This window comes from Diabrotica virgifera, chromosome 3, assembly GCF_917563875.1.
Source record: "Diabrotica virgifera virgifera chromosome 3, PGI_DIABVI_V3a".
Classification (NCBI taxonomy): domain Eukaryota; kingdom Metazoa; phylum Arthropoda; class Insecta; order Coleoptera; family Chrysomelidae; genus Diabrotica; species Diabrotica virgifera.
In genome coordinates this window covers 177,390,796-177,402,751 of record NC_065445.1, presented here as the reverse complement: position 1 = coordinate 177,402,751, position 11,956 = coordinate 177,390,796, and the positions used below count along the sequence as shown (strand labels likewise).

Here is an 11,956-nt window from a genome sequence, read left to right as displayed (position 1 = left end):
AAAAAATTTCAGCCAAAAATATTCATTTTTGTAGAGTTGACTGCAATTTTTCAACAACAGCCCTTTTTTGCGGTGAGCAGCATAACAAGTCCAGTCTCATCTGAAATCAAAGTTTCTTGTAGTTTATACCTCTGGCTAGTCAATGAACAAAGGATTTTTTATTAGATGAGGTCATTTTTGTTTTATAAAAAAAACTACTTTAAAAATGAGAAAAATTGGGGTCAAAAATGTGTTTAAACTTATGTAAAATCTTCAAATTTCATTTTTTTTTAATTCCTTCGTTCATATTCTAGCCAGAGGTATAAACTACAAGAAACTTTTTGATTTCAGATGAGACCGGACTTAGTTATGCTGCCAACGCAAAAAAACTTAAACTCTACAAAAATGAATATTTTTGGCTGAAACTTTTTTTGAGACTACCTTAAGTACTATACTTTTACATGTTCCAATTATAAATAAAAATAAATTTTAGTTTTCGAGATATAATTTTTTTAAAAAGTCACTTTTTTTACCCACAAGACTTAAAAAAATGTTTGGAAGAATATGTTTGATGGCCAAGATGCATACATATATTTAGAAGGAAAGTTCCTGATTTCTGTAGTATAATACATAATACCGAAGAGGAAGTAGCCCTAAGCGCCGGACTCCACTTGCGATTTGTAGTTGTGAAGATTGAACACATTCTTTCAAATAGAAGTCAATCCATGATTATTTAGTCACACATGGATTGACTTGTATTTGAAACAATGTGTTCAATCTTCCTGATTACAAATCGCAAGTGGAGTGCGGCGGTAATAACACCAAAATATTCCATATAGGTCCATAGAAGGTACACAGACATTGAAAAATTCCTGGAATATCCCCGAAAACATGTTCCCTGAGAACATCCCAGGAAAATCCTGTGTTAGCATTTTAAACATTACCTGAATGTCTTATTGGAACATTCCATGAATGTCCACGAATGTTCTCTGGACATTCAAAATATATTTTGTAGACATTCCCTGGATATACCAGAAATACAGTGATGAGCGCTCTAATAACCGGCAAAATAGCACAAAAGATGTATTAAGTAGTGAGATAAAAAGACATGAAACTAGTCGAGCTGGGAAATTTAGCGATATTAACTTATACATTTAGATTGTATTGATTGTGTACCACCTTCAGACGTATCAGACGAGTTTGGAAACTACCACTGTCACAGTGACAGTTTTAGTTGACATACTCCTCCGATATGTGTAAAGGTGGGATCAATATAACGTAAATTTAAAGGTTAATTTCGCTAAATTTCCCAGCTCGACTAGTTTCATTTCTTTTTATCTCACAACTAAATATTTTGCCGGTTATTAGGGCACTCATCACTGTACATCCTTGCTGATGTGACAATACCTCCTATCTGTTTTTTCATGAGTTTTGTATGAGAGATGGAAAAACATGTTTTAAGGTCACCTCCTGTGTTCATATGTAAGTTTTGACTTGTTTTGTAGTTCATAGATAGTTTAATTTACTACAAAACAAGTCAAAAAATATCATATGAAAACAGGAGGTGACCCTAAGACAAGTTTTTAGTCTCTCTTACAAAACTCATGAAAAAACAAATAGGATGTATTATTACATCACTGACGATATGTGGCCATACCAAATAATACATCCTTGATAAATATAAACATTTTTATTGAACAAAATCTTTTCATACATTTTTTTAATGCAATTTACTGATATTCCTAAATATTTCAAAAAAATGTGTCACATTTGCTTTGTAAACCTTTCTTTTGCCTTTCGTAGCCACATATTCCGTTTCCTTCCTGGTTTTTTTGTAGACCACTTCTCTCAGCTGATTCTAAAAAAAATAAAATAAATGGTAATTTTTCTATCCTTTACAATTAACAATCAGAAGAAATATTATTTAGAGATAATGATATGTATAATAATAATAGGTTTGTTCTAGCATCAGTTTGAAACCATCAGCGAATAGTGGACCAGCGCGAGTAGAGGGGATCGCACTGGTGACTGTATTATGTTCTTTTACTGACCAACTGTTTGCTGATGGTTTTTGACTAGTTTGACTGTTTGCTAGAACAAACCTAATAATAATGAATATTTTGTATTTTGACAATGACATCTGATGTGGAAGTCAAAACATTAATAAAATTATTTTTTCAAGTTAACTTTCACATGCGCGTCTTAAAATTTAATACTTATATCATAAATAACTATTAAAACTATCTTAAGAGGAAACAGTATAGATCAACAGGTAGCGAAAATGTGTTCCAAGATTGCGGCTGTAATTTTGAATATTTTTTCAAGATATTTGGCACACATATTCGTAATATAATAAAGAATGGCGGTACAGAGCCCAATTTGAAAAATATATTAATATGTGGAAATTACTTTGTAATTAAATACAATATAAAAAAAACGAGCTTGTACCGCCATTAAGAAGAACAAAAAAATACACTTTTTTCAAATACAACTTTTTTATCCGATTTTGTGTTATTTTGGAACTACTAAAATTTTTTATTTCTTTAGTAGTTCCAAAATTACACAAAATCTAGGCATCGGATAAAAAAGTTTATTTGAAGAAAGTGTATTTTTTTGTTCTTCTTAATGGCGGTACAGGCTCATTTTTTAAATATTGTATAATTACAGAGTAATTTCCACATATTAATATATTTTTCAAATTGGGCTCTGTACCGCCATTCTTTATTATTTTACGAATACGTGTGCCAAATGCCTCGAAAAAATATTCAAAATTACAGTGACAATCTTGGAACACGTTTTGGCTACCTGTTTATCGCTACTGTATTACCTTAAAACATTGTAATTTGCTAAACCAGTATATTTTACTCTACTACTACTCTACTAGCTACCTCATTTTCCACTGTTTCTAAAGACTTGTTTACATGGGTAGAGTTTTGAGGAGAGTAGAGTAGTGGTAGTACTCTACCAAAAATGGCTTGATACCATTCACATGAGCAGAGTACAAGTATAGTACTGATGCTAGTATAGTGAAACCGATTTTTGTATTTTTAAACACTCTTGATTATAAGTGCACCTTAAATTCTTAATTTTTTGCTTAAGCTTGTTTACTCCAAAGCCCCCTTTGCCATTCTTTCGACGATTTCATCCTCCGCAGCTTGCTGCAAACTTTTATTTCTGTAGTATACACTACCTAAATTCCATAAACACTGGTATTCGCCGTATTATAGCTCTACAAGTTTTAAAGTTTCATCTTCGGTGAACTTCATTTTCACTATTTACACAAAACACAATTCCAGCCAGAATGACAGCGCCCCCATGTACTCTCCTACCTACTCTATTCTGCCATAATTGAGCGTGTTCCATGGGTAGAGTGTGCAGCCGAGTAGACATTTTGGCAGTAGTGGTGGTCATAGAGTAGTTACTTTGCCATAGGTTGCTAGTCACTCTACTTTAACTCCAACTATACACTCTACCAGCTATTCTACTGTGCTGAGCATTTTTACAGGTAGAGTTACTCTACTCTATCAAGTACTTGCATCATTACTCTACCCGTGTAAACAAGTCTTAAATCTACTGAATGAAAATCTACTTAATCTTAATCTACTCTTAATGAAAAATGTCTAAAATCATTTACCCACCTAGTATTATTGTAGAATTTAAGACAGTCCAGTGCCTTATAAATAATTTCAATATGAATATTTTTCCCTTTAATTCTCCTTTGATACCACTCCATTTTAGATTTTGGGGAACTTATTTCATTGTGTTTATAGATCATATTTATTGAAGGAACCCAATCTGGAGATTGTTATTATCGATTAAGTCGGCTGGTTTTCCTATAAGATTAAAATGTTAACATCTTCAAAAATCGTTACTGTTGTAATTGTAACTTACCAGATATAAAATGATTACAGCAGACAGGACAGGAAAATTTTCATTTCGCTAGTAAAACCTGTACATTGTATTGCATTTAACCATTGTTGTCTCTCAGATACCTTATTTAGTTCAGTTTAAAAGTGAACTTTATCTTGACTTTATCACATTTCACACTTCAAAACACAACACCAATGAAGCATATTATCTTTCTAAATTAATACTTCCAGAGAAAATGTTAAATTAATCTTTGTACAACACAAAATTACAAAGAAATACAACTAAAATTATCTAAAACTCATTAAGAACAGATAGAATAAGATTTATCTTTTACACCCAGTAGCCATATTGACATATTGATTTAATTTTGAAAACGATTATATTTAAATTTGGTAAATATAACTCCGTACGACCACGCAACTCGAAACACAAGTACGCAAACACGGTTGCGTGAAGCGTGGCTCGCAATCGTGAAATTTACGAGACTTGCTCGACCTGTAGATTCTTGTCTAAAATCTACTTATCAAAAACTAAAATATACTATAAAACTTTATTAATATATTTGTATATAATTTATGACTTTTTATAATAAAAATAACAGCTGACTAACTAGAAATTTTTTTTATTTAGCTAATGCCTCGACAACTAATGGGCATTGGCATGGTGATGGTACAGTGGATTTTACCAATTAGGTAGCTAGTGTTAAGTCGACTTTACATTACATGATTTATCATGTGATTTGTCATATGATTTGGTCATAGAGTAAAATTTACATGTTTACACTGTGTGATTTGTCATATGATTTTGCCATAAGCATTGTGTTTTATCATAAGCATTGTCATGCGGCTCGTCATGGGCAAAATCATATGATAAATCACGTGATAAATCATGTAGTGTAAAGTAGACTTTATGTGTAGTGTGTGTGTTGAGTAAGTGTCTTGTTACTTTGGAAAGTCGATGTCATTGTCTTTGCAGAGACGCTAATTGTATCCGAACGTCTGCGGTCCCTCCGGTGGGTACCGATCCCCCAAGGATAGAAACTATTTTCATTTATTAATTTATAATAAACGAAAAATTCTCTACCCTGGTGAAATTCAAACTCACGATCATTCGGACCTTTCGATCCAAAAGTAGGCGCTCTTACTACTGAGCCACAGAGGGAGTTTAACTAGAAATTAATATGACTGTTTGTAAACAAAAACCAAACTTTTTTATATTTTAACTGGGGAACAAAATGACCAACTATAATTAATTTTTATCAGTTTCATATTTAATATTTATATATAATATTTTGTCATCCACTGATTTTAACATCTGCATATCTGGATCACATTCTTCAAACAATTATTTCGCATTTTACATTAGAAACACGCAAACACAACATTTGTTGTTTTGCAAAGTTACATACATTATAATTAGGCCCGGTCTTTTCACCTCCGAATAAATATTTATTAGGAAGTTTATCCGGCAGATTACATGTAAATCTGTCAAATAACCTCCGAATAACTTTTATTCGGAGGTGAAAAGACCGGGCCTTAAGTGCACTTTACATCAACAATAAATTGAACAATAAATTGACCAAGTTATTCAAGGCCAAATTTGACGTGTTCTCAAAGCACAATTTGACATCCAAGTTTGTTCGTTATTAACTTGACGCCAATAAATTCGTGAATTTCTTGAAAGCAAAATTTTCTTGTCCTCAAAAAAATTGAAGGAACTTGGAATAAATGTTGTAAAAATGTCAATATTTTCAGTAGTACCAATGCAATGATTTTTTTATTAGAAGCTTTTGAATGTCGTTTGTTTCTTTGTTTGAGTAAAGTGTTTGATTTGAAACAGAATAGAATAGAACAGATTAATAAAATAAATAAAATAGAGAGATAGATTAGAATAGATATATAGTATAAAATAAACTGAAATAGAATAGAGTAGAATATAATAGAATAGATGTAATATATATGTAGATACTTACTAATAAAGTATTTGATTTAAAACAGAATAGAGTAGAATGTAACAGATTAAATGAAATATATAGATAGATTAGAATAGATATATAGTATAGAATAAAGTAAAATATAATATAATAGGTGAAATGATTGTGAAAAGCAATAGTTTTAAGTACCTAGGATCGGTATTACAGAGTAATGGAGAAATAGATGGAGATGCATGCAGTAGAATTAGGGCTGGATGGATGAAGTGGAAAGAAGCGAGTGGTGTGTTGTGACAGAAAAATTCCAATGAAGCTGAAGGGAAAATTCTATAAAACAGCCACAAGACCGGCTATGATGCGCGGAACTGAATGTTGGGCAGTGAAAAAGAAAGCGGAACAACGAATGCATGTGGTGGAAATGAGAATGCTTAGATGGATGAGTGGAGTGACAAAGAAGGATAAAATTAGATATGAGTATATTAGGGGAAGTCTAGGTGTGGCACCAATTGATGCCAAAATGAGAGAGCATAGGTTAAGATGGTTTGGTCATGTTCAACATCGAGACGTTAATCACCCAATACGAAGAATAGCTGAAGTGCAGATTCCTGGAAGGAGTAGGAGAGGAAGACCAAAGAAGACGATAAGGCAGGACATGTTGGTAAAGGGGATTAACATTGATATGACTCAAGATAGAATTGTGTGGAGAAATGCAATTAGGGAAGCCGACACTGCATAGGGATAAGGCAAAGAGAATGATGATGATGATAATAGGTGTAATGTGTAGATACTTATATCCCATATAGCACACAACGTCCGATGTACGTCCATATAACGTACATTTAAAGTCCAAACGTCCATGGACCAAAACTGGACGTACTATGTACGTACATTACGGGACGTCCATTGGACGTTGGATTTCAACGTACATTGGACATCCATTTGTGGTCCATGGATATTTTACACAAAACGCAACTATTATATTAAGTCCCAATACAAACTAAATGAGAATCTTCTTGACAACGTTGTCGCTCTTCGCGCTATCGGTCGTGAAAGGTAGTATTATACAGGTACTTTTAGGGGATTATCGCTGTTAATTGTTGTGGAATACTGAAGGATGGTTTATTTATGATAATTCACAGAATGGCAAACGCGCTTGTAATATACAACAACGGTACTGACTCTAAAAATAGTTTGGAACAGAAACAGAATAGAGATTAAACCTCTTTTAATGTGCATGCTTATCCTAGGGCGTCATTATCTGAATCTCGTTTTTATGAAAATACATCCTGTGATATATTTGTGTTTTCTGTTTATCGTGCAAGTGCAGTCGTGCATTAATGAAGTTCCTAGTTCCTATAATAAAGTATATATTAAAATGAAGTTATAGTAAAGAGAAATAAAAAGGTCTTTTGTGTAATATTTTTAAGTATAAGTTTAGTATTATAAGGAACTATTTCCTATAAAGGCTTTTTGCTATGTATTCACAAAATTATAGATACCAGATTTCTTTCTGAAAAGTGCCCTACAAATGTCCATAAGACGTACATTGAATGTACATAAGGTGTACACTGAAAGCTTCAATACAACGTACAATGTACGTTTGTAGCGGACGTTCTATGGACGTCCAATTTTGTGAACTCTGGACATTCGTTGGACGTCCATCGGATGTCCATTGTACCTTATCGGGACGTCCATTGGACGTTCCAATGTACACAGATGTACGTCCATTGGATGTCCATAAAACGTACTTGTGCTGTCTGGGATAGAATAGGTTTGAAATAGAGTAGAATATAATAGAATAAAGATACTATATACCTACATCCCTAATAGCACAAGGATGTCCTTCACAGACTTTAGGGAGGTCCGTTTTCGTCCAAGGAACGTCCTATTTTGGTCCAAATGTCGCGCTACCGAATGTCTGTTGGACGTCCACTTAAGGTCCGAAGGGACGTACATTGGACCTTAATCGGACGTCCTAGGGGACGTAAATTGGACCTTAACAGGACGTCCTATTTTGGTCCAAATGCCACGTTGCCAAACATCCACCTAACGTCCGAGGGGACGTTCAGTGAATGTCAATTGGACCTTCATAGGATGTCCCAGTTTGGTCCAATGTCTTGCTGCCGAACGTCCATCTAACGTCCTGAGAGGACCTCCGGTGGACGTCTAGCATCGATATTTAGACCTGTGGAGAATGTATGGTGGGAAATAAAAAATATATTTTTAAGGAACTTATATTACATCTTATATTAAATTACAATTATTGGATATTACATTATTTACATTAAATTACAATACACTTCTCCAAGAAATTAACGCACCACCTTAAAAATAGGGCATTTTTGATGTCTCGAATTTTCTAAACCTGTTGTCTCATCTGAGTGATTTTTTTATAATATAGCCTAGGCTATAGGTTACATCCTTAAGCTTGTCATGCACTGGTAGCTATACTGTAATATATGTATATTATATCATATCGCTCTCTATAGTAATGAGTGAGCCTGCAGACAGGGAACTAATGGTTCCGTATGTGCAGGCTCACTCATTACTATAGAGAGCGACGTGATATAATATATATTACAGTATAGCTCCCCGTGCATGACAAGCATAAGGCAGTAACCTATAGCCTCAGGCTATATTATTATAAAAAAATCACTTAGATGGGACAACAGGTTTAGGAAATTCGAGACATCAAAAATGCCCAATTTTTAAGGTGGTGCGTAATGCACTGTATATATAGGTAAACTTATATACAGGCTGTAACAAAAATAAAATTTTTGTGTTTATTTAGTTGGCTATCTATTATAGTGTACAATCATCTAGAATATTTTGAACAAACTAAAAACATGAATATATCATCGAAAAAATAATAAAAAGGTCTTAAAATGCTTGGTTAGATATTAAGATCTAGTTAAAAAGAAACCAAAAACTGTATATTTTCTACAGAACGTAGATTATGAATTTTTAAGCCAGCTAATCCCATTTATTATACAGGGTGTCCCGAAAAGATTGGTCGTAAATTAAATCACATATTCTGGGACCAAAAATAATTTGAATGAACCTAACTTACCTTAGTACAAATATGCACACAAAAAAAGTTACAGCCCTTTGAAGATACAAAATGAAAATTCGATTTTTTCGAATATATCGAAAACTATTAAAGATTTTTTATTGAAAATGGACATGAAGCAATATTATTGCAGTAACATCTTAAAGAAAAATTATAGTGAAATTTGTGCACCCCATAAAAATTTTATGGGGGTTTTGTTCCCTTTAACCCCCCCAAACTTTTGGGTACGTTCCAATTAAATTATTTCTGCGGTACCATTATTTAAACACTGTGTTTTTAAAACTTTTTTACCTCTTTCTATTTTTTCGATAAAGCTCTTTTTATCAAGATATGGCTTCTTTTTAAAATGGTTCAAAATATACCTAAAAATGTAAATCATAAATAAATTTTCATATTATTAGTCTCTACAATCGTACTTAACCATATACAAATATGTGGTGGATTTGACAAATATTCAAAATATCACGATAAAAACTGACTTCAAAAAAGTACTAAGAGGCAAAAAAGTTTTAAAAACATTGTGTTTAATAGTACCACAATAATAATTCAATTGTAACTTACACAAAAGTTTGGGGGGGGGGGGTTTAAACGAACAAAACCCCCATAAAATTTGTATGGGGTGTCGGGTGTCCAAATTTCACTATACAGTGGAACCTCGATTATCTGTCTCTCTATTAACTGTTAACCATTTTGTAAGAGAGACTAAAAACTTTTTTTACAGTCACCTCCTGTTTTCATATGATATTTTTTGACATGTTTTGTAGTAAATTCAATTATCTATTTACTACAAAACATGTCAAAATTTACATGTGAAAACAGATGACCCTAAAAATGGTTTTTCGTCTCCTACAAAATTCATGAAAAAGCAGATAGGAGGTATTGTCACATCACCGACGATATACCAGAAGTATATGTGGCCATACCAAATAATACATCCTTGATAAATATAAACATTTTTATTGCACAAAATATATATATTTCTATATATATATATTTTTTTCCATAATCATCACTACGATGATGATTCATTTGTATTGAATTGTACATTGCAATTCTCTGATGTTTGGGAAAAAGGGCTTAAGTCAGAATTGCACATCGATAATGTTTTGATGATTTCTGGACCAGAAAAATCGGCTCTTTTTATTGGTACATACAGTTTAAGTCTGCAACACTTTTTTTATGGTCCAGAAATCATCAAAACATTATTGATGTGCAATTCTGACTTCAGCCCTTTTTGCCAAACATCAGAGAATTACAATCTGGTCATAACTGACCAATGAGCAATTTTAATTTAACCTAAATTACTACTGTTCCTTAAAATGAAGAGCTTACCCTATAGCGTCTCTTATCTAATCTAACAAGATCGTGCACTATTCTAACATACACAGGCACACAAGCACTACGCTCTGCTTTTCACTATCACCTATCACTCAAACTAGTTCAAAAGGCTTTGTCCTCTTCAATCTTCTAGTTTGTCCAGTAGTAGATATCGAGGAGCTGGATTTCCTCAATATTCTCATACTTATGAAGTTGTTGTTGCTCATGACCTCCTGCTATCTTCTTGATGACTATATTATCCAGGTTCCATTCCTAGGTCTTGATATTTGTTTATAAAGTAATATCTTATTATGCATCGACAATGTGGAGTTTCTTCCAACTAGTCAATACACTTTTTATAGGTATCTTTCTTTTGCCTTTCATAGCCACAACAAGGCTATAATACGTTTCCTTCCTGGTTTTTTTGTAGACCACTTTCAGCTGATTCTAAAAAATTAAAATGAATGGTAATTTTTCTATTCTTTACAATTAAAAATCAAAAGAAATAGGAAATAGGTACTACTATTTACAGGTAATAATATGCATAAATAATTCGTTTCCTAAAGAATACAGAAAATTGAAAACGTTTTTATAATACTTACATAATTGTTTAAACAAAAGAGACCCAGCCAGAGCAAAACTAACAGACAGAACTGCAAAAAAGCCACTAATTTCCATTTTCCCACCCCCTTATCTTATATGCATTTTCCAATCAAAATTTTTAGGTTGTCATGAACATGAAAGACTCAACCTCAACAAATAATAATAAACAAAAAGCTCTACAGCTCTACTTCCACTTCCCGCCAAATGGACACAGGTTGGTGACACTGAATTCACGCCAAATAAATGAAAAAATAGAACAATTTTCTTTTTCGTCAATTTCTTCACGTGAAGTTTATAACGAACAAACTTAGATGTCAAAGTGTGCTTTTACACGTCAAATTTGGCCTTGAATAACTTGGTCAATTTCTTGTCCAATTTATTGTTGATGTAAAGTGGACTTTAGATATTTTAGTTTTCCATCGTTAGCTTCTAACAGGCTCACCGACCACCGAATACCAGAACTCTTCAATAACACCTGAAATAGGTACTGATTGCACTGCTACTTGAAATCTGCAAGTTTGTTACACCAGAATCCAGTTTCATTTCTGTTTAATATTCATCATCTACGTCCTGGGGCTAGATTCCGTGCACTGTAGATATCTACACTTCGCTTTCTATCGATGTCAATTGTCGTGAAAATATTTGAATTTTTAGTTTTAATTGAATTATTTTCTAGTTTTGCTAGTTGATGCTGAAGTGATACTTGTAAAACAAGAAAATATTTGAATTAAAACTAAAAATTCAAATATATTGACATTGATAGAAAGCGGTCGGCGGTTGTTAGCGATTGTACACAGAATCCCACCCCTGAATCTTATTTTCGGTAATGACATTGGGAAATTGTAACAAAATGTCTAAAAATTAATTTAGAAATGGGGTAAATACTATTAAAAAGCAAATTTTATTTTAGTCATAAGAAAATGTTGAAATATACCAAAAATCTACTAAAAAATATTGCCTACTAGAATTTTTTAAAAAATATCAAAAATCTACCAAAAAAGTAGAAATCTACTAAATGTGGCAACGTTGCACTAACAGCTGTGGCGAAAACCGTCAAATCCCCTCTCCTCTACCCATGGCGCGCCATTTAAATTTATCAGATAAATGCACAAAACTGCCACTAACAGCGCTGGAGAAAGCTGTCAAATCCCCTCTACCCATCGGCTCATGGCCAATAGTGTCATACA

At 33.0% G+C, this 11,956-nt stretch overlaps 1 long non-coding RNA gene across 1 annotated transcript; it reads right to left on the bottom strand.

Moving 5' to 3' along the window:
- Nucleotides 1-1,654: 1,654 nt before the first annotated feature.
- On the bottom strand, nt 1,655-4,355 carry LOC126881416 (uncharacterized). Its single transcript, XR_007696840.1, has 3 exons — nt 3,871-4,355; nt 3,618-3,812; nt 1,655-1,837 (listed from the first exon to the last, which is right to left on the bottom strand). It is a non-coding gene; the product is annotated as an uncharacterized LOC126881416 (long non-coding RNA).
- Nucleotides 4,356-11,956: the final 7,601 nt, after the last annotated feature.